Source organism: Musa acuminata, chromosome BXJ2-1 (genome assembly GCF_036884655.1).
Source record: "Musa acuminata AAA Group cultivar baxijiao chromosome BXJ2-1, Cavendish_Baxijiao_AAA, whole genome shotgun sequence".
Taxonomy (NCBI): Eukaryota; Viridiplantae; Streptophyta; class Magnoliopsida; order Zingiberales; family Musaceae; genus Musa; species Musa acuminata.
In genome coordinates, this window is record NC_088338.1 from 25029491 (window position 1) to 25046195 (window position 16705).

The 16705-nt window shown below is 43.9% G+C and overlaps 5 non-coding genes and 4 pseudogenes across 5 annotated transcripts; all 9 read left to right on the forward strand.

Annotated features, from left to right (window-relative positions):
• The first annotated feature begins 12448 nt into the window (after positions 1-12448).
• Positions 12449-12567, forward strand: LOC135599208 (5S ribosomal RNA; annotated as a pseudogene).
• A 350-nt stretch (positions 12568-12917) lies between these two features.
• LOC135601445 (5S ribosomal RNA) lies at positions 12918-13036 on the forward strand. Its single transcript, XR_010483738.1, has one exon. It is a non-coding gene; the product is annotated as a 5S ribosomal RNA (ribosomal RNA).
• A 350-nt stretch (positions 13037-13386) lies between these two features.
• On the forward strand, positions 13387-13505 carry LOC135600891 (5S ribosomal RNA). The gene has a single exon (XR_010483202.1). It is a non-coding gene; the product is annotated as a 5S ribosomal RNA (ribosomal RNA).
• A 350-nt stretch (positions 13506-13855) lies between these two features.
• Positions 13856-13974, forward strand: LOC135603581 (5S ribosomal RNA; annotated as a pseudogene).
• Positions 13975-14324: 350 nt separating this feature from the next.
• Positions 14325-14443, forward strand: LOC135601447 (5S ribosomal RNA). The gene has a single exon (XR_010483740.1). It is a non-coding gene; the product is annotated as a 5S ribosomal RNA (ribosomal RNA).
• Positions 14444-14793: 350 nt separating this feature from the next.
• Positions 14794-14912, forward strand: LOC135601535 (5S ribosomal RNA). Its single transcript, XR_010483826.1, has one exon. It is a non-coding gene; the product is annotated as a 5S ribosomal RNA (ribosomal RNA).
• A 350-nt stretch (positions 14913-15262) lies between these two features.
• Positions 15263-15381, forward strand: LOC135601337 (5S ribosomal RNA). Its single transcript, XR_010483632.1, has one exon. It is a non-coding gene; the product is annotated as a 5S ribosomal RNA (ribosomal RNA).
• A 350-nt stretch (positions 15382-15731) lies between these two features.
• On the forward strand, positions 15732-15850 carry LOC135602973 (5S ribosomal RNA; annotated as a pseudogene).
• Positions 15851-16200: 350 nt separating this feature from the next.
• LOC135602176 (5S ribosomal RNA) lies at positions 16201-16319 on the forward strand (annotated as a pseudogene).
• The last annotated feature ends 386 nt before the right edge of the window (positions 16320-16705 follow it).

Consider the following 16705-nt stretch of genomic DNA (forward strand, 5'->3'; position numbering starts at 1 on the left):
AATCGGAGATTTTGTATTCTTAAAAGTCTCCCCTTCCAAAGGCATTATAAGGTTTGGGAAGAAAGGAAAGTTAAGCCCAAGATTTATTGGACCTTTTGAGGTTCTTGAGAGGGTTGGTTCTGTCGCTTACAGGATTGCCTTACCACCAGCATTGAGCCATGTCCATGATATATTTCATGTCTCGATGATTAGAAAGTATATGTATGACCCTTCTCACATCATTAAGTATGAGCTGGTGGAGTTCGATAAAGATTTATCCTATGTGGAAGAGCCTATTCAGATTATTGATAAGAAAGAAAAAGTCATAAGGAATCGGGTCATCCCATTGGTTCAAGTAAATTGGAGACATCATTCTGGAGAAGAGACAACTTGGGAGCTAGAAGAGGAAATGAAAAAGGTGTATCCTCATCTTTTCATCGAATAGAGGTACGATAAATTTAGAGGACTAAATTTTTCTTTTAAGGGGGGGAGAGTGTAACACCCCTCATTTCCGAATGTTCGTATAAATTTTTGGTGATAATGTAAGCATCTATTTTAATTGACAAAAGAAATAGAGTATGAATCAGAGGTAACTTATTTTTAAGATTTGGGAGATCTGTTCAAAAAAAAAAAAAGAAAAGAAAGAATCTGAGGACCTATATGTAAACCCTAAGGACCTGATCGTGAATATGATAAAAACAAGGACTAAACTGCAAAATGCACCAAATGACAAATTCCACCGCTTAAGCCTCTCTGCCTTCGTTGTTAAGGAAGCAGAGGAGGCAGCTCGTGGGTGATCAGGGAAAGAAAGAAAGAAAGAAGAAGAAGAAGAAGAAGAAGAAGAAGAGGAAGAAGAGAAAGAAAATTGGGGCTTTTAGGGTTCTTGCTTTAATCTTGTCATTTCGGGTCAAAATTTCCAAAGGCAAGTGTTCTAACCCCATCCTACAGAAGTATTAGACTCTGTTTTTATGTTGATTCAAAATAAATTGGAAGATTTCTATTTAGAAACTGATATGTCTCTCTTTGGACTTAAAACCATGGATTCTGGAAGTTTTTCGGTAAACTGACCCCTAAGCACTGTTTCGGCTATAAGTTTTAATACAGAATGAGAATTCAGGCAGGAACTATTTTTGTTTGAAATTAGACTCGTATGTATTTCTTTTGACACTGATTTTGTAGATTTTGGACACTGAATACTTACCCAAAAATTTGTTTCAAAAGAGCCTATAGACGCTGTAAAACAGAGTTCAAGATTTCTGACCTTTCGATACTAAAACGCCTATAACTCCCTGTTGAAAATTCTGATTTGTACCAAACTGATTTTATTTGAAACTAGACTTGAAATTCACTCTTTTGACCTATAGTTTGAAAATTTTGGAGTTCCATTGCCCACCCTATCGTCTGTTGAATCCGACCCTATAAATTCTGAAAAACAGTGATTGTGATTTTGACCTTGTGTTACCAAATCAGAGGTAAGTCTGTGTTGGGAGCCCTGTTTCATATGAAATCTGTTCCATCCGAATATAGATTGATATATGGTTCGACCATAGCCTTCTTATGGGTATTGGAGCATAATTGTTATTCTGAAATATTTGTTTGATGTGCCACTGGAATTCTGTCCGAAATCGAGCTTTGGTCGATTTCGCGTATTCTGTTCCATTTCCTTTGGATACTTGAATTCGCCTAATCTTCTTATTGGAATTGAGCTGATTATGATTGCTTGGAATCCCTGTACACTCTTGCTTTCATTTCTTTCCTAAAATGAATACTTTTGTGAGAGATTTGTTCCTTGCATCACATTGCTTTTGAAAAGGCACATGTACGTTTGGTTGTTCCGCGTGTGCTTCCGTTATATGCTACTTATTGTTGAAACTGCCTTCTTGTACTCTGATGTGTGGGATTGTCTGGACCTTTGCCAGAAATGGTAAAGGGTATGCGCTGATTTGCCCGCTTTGTGGGGTCCCGCTTTGTGGGATATTGCTTAGAGCCTGCGATGCTCTGCCGGCCCCTTTGACTTCACCTAGACGTGGGTGGATGGAGCTCCCATACGTGGGAGACTTTTGTCAGGTGGTCATTCAGAAATGGATGAATCACATTCTGACTGAGATCCCACTACACCCTCTATATGTTTGATATGACATCCAGAGTTTTGGTGAGTTATTTCTGTTCATGCTCTGGATAAGTATGATATGATTGCAACGTCAAGGACGACGTTTGAGCTTCTGTACGACATATGAGTTTGATATGCTCTGAAATGCTTCATTCACTGTTGATTTTGCTTCGTAATGTTCCATATGCTGTTGATATGTTTCGGAACATTTTATATGCCATTGATAAGCTCCGATATGTTTCCTTTGTTTCTGATATGCTCCAATTACTCTATGCCCCATCTGTCAGGAACCAAATATATATGATTAAAAGGACAATTGTGATTCTGCTCCTAAGGATATTATGTCTACGAAATCGTATATTCTGCTTTGTGTTTTGAAACTGTATCTCTTTGGAAATTGTACTATTTTGATTATGGATATGTTAGTCACTTGCTGAGCTCTTTATGCTCACCCCGTTTGTTGATAAATTTTTCAGGATAGCGTATCGCTTGCTTAAATGTTAAGAATGGGCTGAGGCAGTGGAAAGTTTAGAAGACGTTGGGCAGAACTTTTGTTAACATATATGTAGTTGTGTATAAGCTACCTTGCATCTGATGAAATGTGACTATGAATCTAAACCTGTGGATTTTGTGTAAGTTAAAGGATCCCTCATGTATAGGGTTTTGGAATGTTAAATTAAATTCGTGTAATGATATGAACTCATGGTAAATCGATGATTGTGGTGACTGCATAGATTTCCCCACATGTGGATTTATATTGTGGTTTTTATTTTGATGAGTCGAGTTCAGATTGTATGAATTATCGAGTGATGTGTGCTTTGTTTATGAATTGCACAGGGTTATGAATTGGTAGATTATAGAAGTGAAATTTTTGATCTGAATGTTTTCTTAGTGACCTCAAATGTGTGTTTGGATCCTGGGTTAGTTGTGACGAAAAATTTTAAATATCATGGATATTTTTAGGGGCGTGACAAAATCTGACGATTGTGCGAGGAAAGCCGATTTACGTCTAAATGCAGTTTTACATCTAAATGTTGAAACTCGTTCGTAAAATTGCAGAAGACAGTTTGCAGTTATAAATAGAATCAAACTGTAAGTGTAAACTGCAAAGAAACTCGTTCGCAAAAGCACAGAGAACAGTTCTGCAGAATCAAAATGTAAACGTAAACTGTAATGTACTAAAACACGACTTTACGTCTGAATGCAGATTCGGAAGAACAGCACTTAGAACTTGTTCGTGAAAGCGCAGAGAGCAGTAGTAGTGGAGGAGGTTTGCAGTAAAGATAAAGTGCTAAAAAATAAACGCAAACCAGAGATTTAGAGTGGTTCGGTCAGTCCTGACCTACTCCACTTTTGGCTTCCTCCACCGACGAGGTTGCCGACGTCAACTAGGGGCCTTCCTTCAATGGGTGAAGGCCAAACTGCCCTTTTACAGTTTCTCTCCTTTTGACAGGCTCAGGAGACAACCTTTACAGACCTTTCTCTCCTCACTTTACAACTGAAAACTTGAAGAACAGAAGGAGGAGACTTAAAGGCTTTACAACACTTTTGAGCTCTTAGAATCACAGAAAAGATCAAGATTTCGGTGTAGGTCTGTATCTTTTCAGTGCTGAATGGGTGGGGAATTTATAGGCCCTAACCCAATTCAAATTTGGAGCTCAAAACGATCAAATCCCGGAATTCCGGGATCAGGTGGTTGCACCTCTTGACTGGAGAGGTTGCACCGCCTGGCAGAGCTCGAAGACCGAGCTCAGGCGGTGCCACCTCTCTGCCAGGGAGGTTGCACCGCCCAGTCTTGCTCGAAGACTGAGCTCAGGCGGTGCCACCTCTCTGCCAGGGAGGTTGCACCGCCCAGTCTAGCTCGAAGACTGAGCTCAGGCGGTGCCACCTCCCGGCTGGGGAGGTTGCACCGCCTAGTCTCGCTGGAAGACACAGCCCAGGCGGTGCCACCTCCTGGCCTGGGCGGTTGCACCTCCTGGTGCAATCAGGGTCCGAATGGTTCATTCCATTCGGCCCAATTTCAGTCCTTCAGGGGCCCAATTGCCCCAAGATTAAGCCAATGGGATCACCTCCCATTTTCCAACTTAATCAGCGTGCTAACTACGATTAAATCTAAGACAATTTCTGCAGCTTTGCTTCGGTGCGTCAATCGCTTCTTCCGGCGAGTTTCCGGCGAACTTCCGTTGATCATCCGATGAACCCTCGGTGATGCTCCTGCGGACTTCCGGCAAACTCCTGGACTTTACGACGATCCACTTGGCAAGTTCCGACGAGCTTCGCTTGGCAAGCTTCTGGACTTCTCGGATCTGTTCTCGCAGAACCTCCGACGACCGTCCGAACTTCCGTCGAACTCTCGAACTCCCAACGTGATCATGAACTTGACTCCGGCGCAACTCCTGCTGCTTGTCTAACTTTCATCGTAGTTAATCTTGCACACTTATCTCAACACATAGATTAGACAACAAATGACAAATGACTTCATCATCAAAATCCGAGATTCAACAATCTCCCCCTTTTTGATGATGACAATCAATTGATAATGGAGTTATCCTTAACTCCCCCTGTCTATATGCCATAGTTGAGATAAGTCAACCTTGAATTCAAGACCTAAGAATTCAAGTGACGTATTGATAAGTTAGATCAGTTAAACTTATCAATACTCCCATCATGATACTCATCATGATGTATCTCTTCAAAGATGATGTCAGGGCTTGACATTCATCATCAAGTTTGTATGATTGTGTTTGTAACCATTCATCATGTAGTATGAACATTATCATATAAAGCTGTGAAGCACTATTACATGATGCATACATTTGAAATATACTATCAAGTTTTTGCATTTTCTTCACATGATAACATATCAACTCAGGGCATAATGCAAACTTTAGCACATGTTCTTGTATCTCTTGGTGATGCAAGGATGGCATAATCATAGCAGTGTTTATAGCATCACTATAGTATGGCAGTGTTTATCAATTCATATATATATCTCCCCCTTTGTCATCAACAAAAAGCATAATAATCATGATACCAGGAAATTAATCAAAGCAAGCTTATAGAGGAATTTCACATAGATTGCTCTAAATACTTCTTCCCCTTTGTGTTATAATCCATTGTCCATGTAAAGATTTTGCAGGATGGAATACATACACATGAATCACTTCATCAAATCTATTTCAGATACTTATTTTTCATGAAAGTGTACGAAAAAATCTGGTTTATAGCATTCGAAAAATAAGATGCATTCGGAGAAGATTTTGTTGCATATAATCATAGAGACATGGCAATCAAGTGATTTGATCATACAATATAGTCCGAAAAATAATTTTAACAAATTTAAGTATTCGGACATATCAACATTCCTAATTCTCTTCTAATGAAGTCAAATTGTTCTTCACTTAGAGGTTTTGTAAAAATGTCAGCTAGTTGATGTTTAGTATCAATGAACTCTATGGTTACGTCATGATTGGTGACATGATCTCGTATAAAGTGATGTCTGATATCAATATGTTTTGTTCTTGAGTGTTGTATAGGATTCTTGGTTAAGCATATTGCACTTGTGTTATCACATTTAATTGGAATATTTTTGAGATGAACTTTATAATCTTCTAAGGTATTTTTCATCCATACAACTTGTGCACAGCATGCACTTGCTGCAATATATTCAGCTTCGGTTGTTGATAGTGCAACCGAGTTTTGTTTCTTTGATGACCAGGAAACAAGGGCATGTCCTAAAAATTGACATGATCCTGATGTGCTTTTTCTATCTAATCTACAGCCAGCAAAGTCAGCATCAGCATAAGCAATTAACTCAAAATTCTCTGATTTTGGGTACCATAATCCTAGATTTGTGGTACCATTAAGATATCTAAATATTCTTTTAACTGCTTTGAGATGAGATATCTTAGGGTTTGATTGAAATCTAGCACAAAGTCCTACACTGAACATGATGTCTGGTCTGGTTGCAGTGAGGTAAAGTAAACTTCCTATCATACCCCTATAAGTTTTTTGATCAAAGCTTTCTCCACTTTCATCAGTTTCTAACTTAGTGGAGGTGCTCATAGGAGTGTTACTAGCCTTTGAGTTGTTCATATTAAACCTTTTTAATAAATTCATGGCATATTTAGTTTGACTAATAAAGATGCCATTGCTTAGTTGTTTGATTTGTAAACCTAAGAAGAATGTTAATTCTCCCATTAAGCTCATTTCGAATTCAAGACTCATAGTTTTAGCAAAAGATTCACACAGAGATTCATTTGTAGAGCCAAAGATGATATCATCAACATAAATCTGAACAATGAGAAAATTATTTTCAAAATTCTTGATAAACAATGTAGTATCAACCTTGCCTTTTATGAAATTATTTTTAATGAGAAAAGAACTAAGTCTCTCATACCAAGCCCTTGGGGCTTGTTTTAAACCATAGAGAGCTTTAGTTAATCTAAACACATGATTAGGGAGGCTATTATTTTCAAATCCAGGAGGTTGTTCAACATAAACTTCTTCAGAAATAAAACCATTTAGAAAAGCGCTTTTAACATCCATTTGAAATAACTTAAAATTATTACAACTCGCGTAGGCAAGGAGCATCCTTATGGCTTCCAATCGAGCCACAGGTGCGAAGGTTTCTTCGTAATCGATACCTTCTTCTTGGTTGAAACCTTTGGCCACTAATCTAGCCTTGTTTCTAACCACGATACCATTTTCATCTTGCTTGTTTCTAAAGACCCATTTAGTACCAATAACTAAATGGTCATTTGGCCTAGGAACAAGCGTCCACACCTCATTTCTCTCAAATTGATTCAATTCATCTTGCATTACGATAATCCATGAATCATCTTTCATGGCTTCATCAACACATTTGGGTTCAATTTGGGAGAGAAAGGCGGCGTTGGCACAAAAATTTTTAAAAGAAGATCGTGTTTGAACCCCCTTTGATGTGTCTCCTAATATTAGCTCCTTAGGATGAGCATCTACATACTTCCAATGCTTGGGTAAGGATGTTTCGGAAGTGGATGCATCCAAGTTGCTAGTTGGAGAAGGGGTTTCATTTAAATTTAAGGAATCAAAATTAACATCATCATCAAGATCATTTTTCTTAGTTTCGGAAATCTCATTAAAAACAACATGAATGGATTCTTCAATAATTAAAGTTCTTTTATTGAAGATACGAAAAGCTTTAGAAACCGAAGAATAACCAAGAAGGATTCCTTCATCGGATTTAGCATCAAATTTTCCTAAGTTTTCCTTTTCATTTAAGATAAAACACTTACACCCAAAGACTTTAAAATATGAAACATTGGGTTTTTTGTTATTCCATAACTCATAAGGAGTTTTGGTGAGTAAGGGTCTTACTAGTACTCTATTTAAAATATAACATTCAGTGTTTATGGCTTCGGCCCAAAAATATTTGGGTAGGCTATGTTCATTCAACATGGTTCTTGCCATTTCTTGTAAATTTCGATTTTTTCTTTCTACAACCCCATTTTGTTGAGGATTTCTTGGAGTAGAGAAATTATGGTTGTATCCATTGAGTTCACAGAATTCTTGGAAGTCATGGTTTTGAAATTCTCCACCATGATCACTTCTAATTGACGAAATCATAGAACCCTTCTCATTTTGAACAAGTTTACAAAACTTGGTAAAGCATTTAAAGCATTCATTTTTCTGTCTTAAGAAGTAGGTCCATGTATATCTGCTATAGTCATCAACAATGACAAAGGCGTATTTGCTACCTCCTAGACTCGATGTGGAGATTGGTCCGAACAAGTCCATATGGATTAATTGTAAGGGCCTAGAGGTGCTTATTTGATTTTTAGATTTGAAGCTGCTCTTAATTTGTTTACCTAATTGGCAAGCATCACATACATTATCCTTGATGAACTTGATATGAGGAATTCCTCTTACAAGTTCTTTGGATGATATTTGAGTGATCAGTTTCATGCTAGCATGACCTAATCTTCTATGCCATATCCAAGCATCCTCATTTAAGGCAGAAAAACACATTTCATTACACAAATCATTGATGTCAATAGTGTATACGTTATTTTGTTTCAATGCAATCATAGATATATTTTTGTGTGGTTTTTCAATGATGCAAGCATTAGATTCAAATCTTATAATATATCCTTTATCACACAATTGACTAATGCTCAAGAGGTTATGTTTTAAACCATCAACTAGCAAAACATCTTCAATAGAGAAGTTGGATTTGTTACCTATGGTTCCTTTGCCAATGATTTTACCCTTGTTGTTGTCTCCGAAGGTGACATATCCTTCGTCTATGCTAGTGAGCTTAGAGAATTGAGATGGATCTCCGGTCATATGCCTTGAGCATCCACTATCAATGTACCATCTCTTGCTCCTAGCTTGCGATGGTTTAGTTTTCTACAAGAAAGGATGATGTTTAGGTACCCATTTGCTTTTGGGTGCCTCATAAATAGATCTACATTTTCTATCATGTTGCATCGAGTTTATCATGGTTCCTTTAGGAACCCAAATCAGTTTGTTTGGACTTATTTTCTTGAATGGACAACAATGTGTCCTATGTCCAGATTTGCAACAAAAGTTGCACTTAGTTTGGTGTTGAACATGTAAGATGGAGCCTTTTATAAAAGTCATTGGATTTTGGTGAGGACTTCTCACAAATCCAATTCCGCTCCTTTTTGGAACGTGACCCTTGTTTGCAAGGATCATGTTCAACGACTTGCTACCAACCTCGAATTTCTTCAAGGTATCCTTGAGTAGCAGGTTTTCTTTTTGTAAAGTTTCTAAATCATGACATTTGATACATGAATTTAAACTATCATGATGTTCGACTTTTAACTTATCAAACTCACAAGTAAGACTATCATGCACCTTTTTCAGCAATTTATATTTTCTACTTATACTCTTGCATTCGTCAAATAAGTCATTGAAAGCATTTAATAATTCATCGAAAGATAAATCAGCATTTAATGAATCTGTTACCTCCTCTCCGATAGCCATTAAGGCGTAATGAGCAACTTGCTCGGTGTTGGACTCCTCTTCCTCAGATGCGCTTGAATCATCCCATGTTGCTTGGAGCGCCTTCTTCTTTGTTGTTCTTTTCTTGACTTGGGGACAGTCACTCTTGTAGTGTCCCGGCTTTTTGCATTCATAGCAGATTACTTGGTCCTTTTTGGGTTCAAGTTTCTTTTTTGCATCATTCTTAAACTTGTTTCTTTTAAAGAACTTTTTAAACTTTCTTGTTAGGAGTGCCAAGTCATCATCACAGTCCTCATCACTTGAGTTTTCTCTCAAGTGGCATTCTGAAGTTTTGATTGTCATATCCTTCCTGTTCTTTGGAAGGATGTCTTCTTGCTCTTCATGAGCTTTACAAGTCATTTCGTAGGTCATTAATGACCCGATTAGTTCTTCAAGAGGGAAATTTCGCAGATCTTTTGCCTCTTGAATAGCGGTGACTTTAGGATCCCAACTCTTAGGAAGGGATCTTAGTATCTTATTAACAAGCTCAAAATCCGAAAAGCTCTTTCCGAGTCCTTTTAGACCGTTGACGACATCCGTGAAACGGGTAAACATGTCGCCAATGGTTTCACTCGGTTTCATCCGAAAAAGTTCAAAGGAGTGTAACAGCAAATTGATTTTTGACTCTTTTACTCTACTTGTGCCCTCATGGGTCACTTCGAGTGTGTGCCAAATATCGAATGCAGTTTCACAAGTTGAAACACGGTTAAACTCGTTTTTATCAAGTGCACAAAATAAGGCATTCATAGCCTTTGCATTTAGAGCGAAAGCCTTCTTCTCCAAATCATTCCAATCGATCATTGGAAGAGAAGACTTTGAAAAACCGTTTTCGACAAGATTCCACAGTTCAAAATCCATAGAAATAAGAAAGATCCTCATTCGGGTCTTCCAGTAGGTGTAGTCCGTCCTATTAAACATGGGTGGACGTGTAATAGAATGGCCCTCTTAGTTTCCGGCGTAAGCCATCTCTCTTGGGTTTTAATCCTTTTGAGAGTTAACCGGGCTCTGATACCAATTGTTAGGATCGAGAGCACTAAGAGGGGGGGGGGTGAATTAGTGCAGCGGATATTTTTCAGCGATTAAAAAGCGAAGGCTGCGTTCGTTCGACAAAGACTATTTTGATGCAAAAACCGATTCTAAGATTACTTATGATTAAGTGCAGTTTACGTTTAAGCGCAGTTAGCGTCTAAACGCAGTTAGCGTCTAAATGCAGATTGCGTCTAAACTCAGATTGCGTCTAAGCGCAGTTTGCGTCTTAGCGCAGATTGCGTCTAAGTGCAGATTGCGTCTAAACGCAGATTGCGTCTAAGCGCAGATTGCGTCTAAACGCAGATTGTGTCTAAGTGCGGATTGAGCAGAAGTATAAAGACAATGTGCTGCTGTTGTACAGCTCAAAAGGTAATCTGCAAAAAAACAGATTTACGTCTAAACGCAGATTTGTGTCTAAACGCAGATTTACGTCTAAACGCAGATTTACGTCTTAAACGCAGATTAGACGTAAATTTACGTCTGAACTTTGAAACTCGTTTGTATATTCGCAGAGGGCAATATGCAGTTGAAATCAAGACGTAAACGTAAACTGAAATCTGACGATTGTGCGAGGAAAGCCGATTTACGTCTAAATGCAGTTTTACATCTAAATGTTGAAACTCGTTCGTAAAATTGCAGAAGACAGTTTGCAGTTATAAATAGAATCAAACTGTAAGTGTAAACTGCAAAGAAACTCGTTCGCAAAAGCACAGAGAACAGTTCTGCAGAATCAAAACGTAAACGTAAACTGTAATGTACTAAAACACGACTTTACGTCTGAATGCAGATTCGGAAGAACAGCACTTAGAACTTGTTCGTGAAAGCGCAGAGAGCAGTAGTAGTGTAGGAGGTTTGCAGTAAAGATAAAGTGCTAAAAAATAAACGCAAACCAGAGATTTAGAGTGGTTCGGTCATTCCTGACCTACTCCACTTTTGGCTTCCTCCACCGACGAGGTTTCCGACGTCAACTAGGGGCCTTCCTTTAATGGGTGAAGGCCAAACTGCCCTTTTACAGTTTCTCTCCTTTTGACAGGCTCAGGAGACAACCTTTACAGACCTTTCTCTCCTCACTTTACAACTGAAAACTTGAAGAACAGAAGGAGGAGACTTAAAGGCTTTACAATACTTTTGAGCTCTTAGAATCACAGAAAAGATCAAGATTTCGGTGTAGGTCTGTATCTTTTTAGTGCTGAATGGGTGGGGAATTTATAGGCCCCAACCCAATTCAAATTTGGAGCTCAAAACGATCAAATCCCGGAATTCCGGGATCAGGCGGTTGCACCTCTTGATTGGAGAGGTTGCACCGCCTGGCAGAGCTCGAAGACCGAGCTCAGGCGGTGCCACCTCTCTGCCAGGGAGGTTGCACCGCCCAGTCTTGCTCGAAGACTGAGCTCAGGCGGTGCCACCTCTCTGCCAGGGAGGTTGCACCGCCCAGTCTAGCTCGAAGACGGAGCTCAGGCGGTGCCACCTCCCGGTTGGGGAGGTTGCACCGCCCAGTCTCGCTGGAAGACACAGCCCAGGCGGTGCCACCTCCTGGCCTGGGCGGTTGCACCTCCTGGTGCAATCAGGGTCCGAATGGTTCATTCCATTCGGCCCAATTTCAGTCCTTCAGGGGCCCAATTGCCCCAAGATTAAGCCAATGGGATCACCTCCCATTTTCCAGCTTAATCAGCGTGCTAACTACGATTAAATCTAAGACAATTTCTGCAGCTTTGCTTCGGTGCGTCAATCGCTTCTTCCGGCGAGTTTCCGGCGAACTTCCGTCGATCATCCGATGAACCCTCGGTGATGCTCCTGCGGACTTCCGGCAAACTCCTGGACTTTGCGACGATCCACTTGGCAAGTTCCGACGAGCTTCGCTTGGCAAGCTTCTGGACTTCTCGGATCTGTTCTCGCAGAACCTCCGACGACCGTCCGAACTTCCGTCGAACTCTCGAACTCCCAACGTGATCATGAACTTGACTCTGGTGCAACTCCTGCTGCTTGTCTAACTTTCATCGTAGTTAATCCTGCACACTTATCTCAACACATAGATTAGACAACAAATGACAATTGACTTCATCATCAAAATCTGAGATTCAACACTTTCCGGATTGGGGTCGCAATAGCGATTTCGAGATCGTTCTAGAAAGTGTCGATGGTTTCGGCACGCGCTTGCCGTGACCGATATGCAGTCGTCGGGCCAGGGCTCGGAGAGAGCTTGCAATAGGGATTTCGTGAACGTTCGAGAAAGCGACGACGGTTTCGCGACGGGCAAGAGGCTCCGGACGTTGATGCGCCGACCGCGACGTTCACATAGGCGAGGGACGAAGCTCGCGAAACGGGTGCGATAATGGCAGCACTAAATCACCGGATCCCATCAAAACACCAAAGTTAAGCATTCTTGGGCCAGAGTAGTACTATGATGGGTGACCCCCTGGCAAGTCCTCGTGTTGCACTCCTTTTTGCATACCGGGATACGAAACATCTCCCGTAGAGCTCCGAGACGATTGTTTTGGGGCTGGAAATTTGCTGTGACCGCTACGCAGTCAGTATCGAGGGGCTCCGAGAGAGCTTTCCGGATTGGGGTCGCAATAGCGATTCCGAGATCGTTCTAGAAAGTGCCGACGGTTTCGGCACGCGCTTGCCGTGACCGATACGCAGTCGTCGGGCTAGGGCTCGGAGAGAGCTTGCAATAGGGATTTCGTGAATGTTCGAGAAAGCGACGACGGTTTCGCGACGGGCAAGAGGCTCCGGACGTTGATGCGCTGACCGCGACGTGCATATAGGCGAGGGACGAAGCTCGCGAAATGGGTGCGATAATGGCAGCACTAAATCACCGGATCCCATCAAAACACCGAAGTTAAGCGTGCTTGGGCCAGAGTAGTACTACGATGGGTGACCCCCTGGGAAGTCCTCGTGTTGCACTCCTTTTTGCATCCCGGGATACGAAACATCTCCCGTAGAGCTCCGAGACGATTGTTTTGGGGCTGGAAATTTGCTGTGACCGCTACGTAGTCAGTATCGAGGGGCTCCGAGAGAGCTTTCTGGATTGGGGTCGCAATAGCGATTCCGAGATCGTTCTAGAAAGTGCCGATGGTTTCGGCACGCGCTTGCCGTGACCGATACGCAGTCATCGGGCTAGGGCTCGGAGAGAGCTTGCAATAGGGATTTCGTGAACGTTCGAGAAAGCGACGACGGTTTCGCGACGGGCAAGACGCTCCGGATGTGGATGCGCTGACCGCGATGTGCACATAGGCGAGGGACGAAGCTCGTGAAACGGGTGCGATAATGGCAGCACGAAATCACCGGATCCCATCAAAACACCGAAGTTAAGCGTGCTTGGGCCAGAGTAGTACTACGATGGGTGACCCCCTGGGAAGTCCTCGTGTTGCACTCCTTTTTGCATCCCGGGATACGAAACATCTCCCGTAGAGCTCCGAGACGATTGTTTTGGGGCTGGAAATTTGCTATGACTGCTACGCCGTCAGTATCGAGGGGCTCCGAGAGAGCTTTCCGGATTGGGGTCGCAATAGCGATTCCGAGATCGTTCTAGAAAGTGCCGATGGTTTCGGCACGCGCTTGCCGTGACCGATACGCAGTCGTCGGGCTAGGGCTCGGAGAGAGCTTGCAATAGGGATTTCGTGAACGTTCGGGAAAGCGACGACGGTTTCGCGATGGGCAAGAGGCTCCGGACGTTGATGCGCTGACCGCGACGTGCACATAGGCGAGGGACGAAGCTCGCGAAACGGGTGCGATAATGGCAGCACTAAATCACCGGATCCCATCAAAACACCGAAGTTAAGCGTGCTTGGGCCAGAGTAGTACTACGATTGGTGACCCCCTGGGAAGTCCTCGTGTTGCACTTCTTTTTGCATCCCGGGATACGAAACATCTCCCGTAGAGCTCCGAGACGATTGTTTTGGGGCTGGAAATTTGCTGTGACCACTACGCAGTCAGTATCGAGGGGCTCCGAGAGAGCTTTCCGGATTGGGGTCGCAATAGCAATTCCGAGATCGTTCTAGAAAGTGCCGATGGTTTCGGCACGCGCTTGCCGTGACCGATACGCAGTCGTCGGGCTAGGGCTCGGAGAGAGCTTGCAATAGGTATTTCGTGAACGTTCGAGAAAGCGACGACGGTTTCAAAACTCCGAAGAGGCTCTGGACGTTGATGCGCTGACCGCGACGTGCACATAGGCGAGGGACGAAGCTCGCGAAACGGGTGCGATAATGGCAGCACTAAATCACCGGATCCCATCAAAACACCGAAGTTAAGCGTGCTTGGGCCAGAGTAGTACTACGATGGGTGACCCCCTGGGAAGTCCTCGTGTTGCACTCCTTTTTGCATCCCGGGATACGAAACATCTCCCGTAGAGCTCCGAGACGATTGTTTTGGGGCTGGAAATTTACTGTGACCGCTACGCAGTCAGTATCGAGGGGCTCCGAGAGAGCTTTCCGGATTCGGATCGCAATAGCGATTCCGAGATCGTTCTAGAAAGTGCCGATGGTTTCGGCACGCGCTTGCCATGACCGATACGCAGTCGTCGGGCTAGGGCTCGGAGAGAGCTTGCAATAGGGATTTCGTGAACGTTCGAGAAAGCGACGACGGTTTTGCAACGGGCAAGAGGCTCCGGACGTTGATGCGATGACCGCGACGTGCACATAGGCAAGGGACGAAGCTCACGAAACGGGTGCGATAATGGCAGCACTGAATCACCGGATCCCATCAAAACACCGAAGTTAAGCGTGCTTGGGCCAGAGTAGTACTACGATGGGTGACCCCCTGGGAAGTCCTCGTGTTGCACTCCTTTTTGCATCCCGGGATACGAAACATCTCCCGTAGAGCTCCGAGACGATTGTTTTGGGGCTGGAAATTTGCTGTGACCGCTACGCAGTCAGTATCGAGGGGCTCCGAGAGAGCTTTCCGGATTGGGGTCGCAATAGGGATTCCGAGATCGTTCTAGAAAGTGCCGATGGTTTCGGCACGCGCTTGCCGTGACCGATACGCAGTCGTCGGGCTAGGGCTCGGAGAGAGCTTGCAATAGGGATTTCGTGAATGTTCGAGAAAGCGACGACGGTTTCGCGACGAGCAAGAGGCTCCGGACGTTGATGCGCTGACCGCGACGTGCACATAGGCGAGGGACGAAGCTCGCGAAACGGGTGCGATAATGGCAGCACTAAATCACCGGATCCCATCAAAACACCGAAGTTAAGCGTGCTTGGGCCAGAGTAGTACTATGATGGGTGACCCCCTGGGAAGTCCTCGTGTTGCACTCCTTTTTGCATCCCGGGATACGAAACATCTCCCGTAGAGCTCCGAGACGATTGTTTTGGGGCTGGAAATTTGCTGTGACCGCTACGCAGTCAGTATCGAGGGGCTCCGAGAGAGCTTTCCGGATTGGGGTCGCAATAGCGATTCCGAGATCGTTCTAGAAAGTGCCGATGGTTTCGGCACGCGCTTGCCGTGACCGATACGCAGTCGTCGGGCTAGGGCTCGGAGAGAGCTTGCAATAGGGATTTCGTGAACGTTCGAGAAAGCGACGACGGTTTTGCGACGGGCAAGAGGCTCCGGACGTTGATGCGCTGACCGCGACATGCACATAGGCGAGGGACGAAGCTCGCGAAACGGGTGCGATAATGGCAGCACTAAATCACCGGATCCCATCAAAACACCGAAGTTAAGCGTGCTTGGGCCATAGTAGTACTACGATGGGTGACCCCCTGGGAAGTCCTCGTGTTGCACTCCTTTTTGCATCCCGGGATACGAAACATCGCCCGTAGAGCTCCGAGACGATTGTTTTGGGGCTGGAAATTTGCTGTGACCGCTACGCAGTCAGTATCGAGGGGCTCCGAGAGAGCTTTCCGGATTGGGGTCGCAATAGCGATTCCGAGATCGTTCTAGAAAGTGCCGATGGTTTCGGCACGCGCTTGCCGTGACTGATACGCAGTCGTCGGGCTAGGGCTCGGAGAGAGCTTGCAATAGGGATTTCGTGAACGTTCGAGAAAGCGACGACGGTTTCGCGACGGGCAAGAGGCTCCGGACGTGGATGCGCTGACCGCGACGTGCACATAGGCGAGGGACGAAGCTCGCGAAACGGGTGCGATAATGGTAGCACTAAATCACCGGATCCCATCAAAACACCGAAGTTAAGCGTGCTTGGGCCAGAGTAGTACTACGATGGGTGACCCCCTGGGAAGTCCTCGTGTTGCACTCCTTTTTGCATCCCGGGATACGAAACATCTCCCGTAGAGCTCCGAGACGATTGTTTTGGGGCTGGAAATTTGCTGTGACCGTTACGCAGTCAGTATCGAGGGGCTCCGAGAGAGCTTTCCGGATTGGGGTCGTAATAGCGATTCCGAGATCGTTCTAGAAAGTGCCGATGGTTTCGGCACGCGCTTGCCGTGACCGATACGCAGTCGTCGGGCTAGGGCTCGGAGAGAGCTTGCAATAGGGATTTCGTGAACGTTCGAGAAAGCGACGACGGTTTCGCGACGGGCAAGAGGCTCCGGACGTTGATGCGCTGACCGCGACGTGCACATAGGCGAGGGACGAAGCTCGCGAAACGGGTGCGATAATGGCAGCACTAAATCACCAGATCCC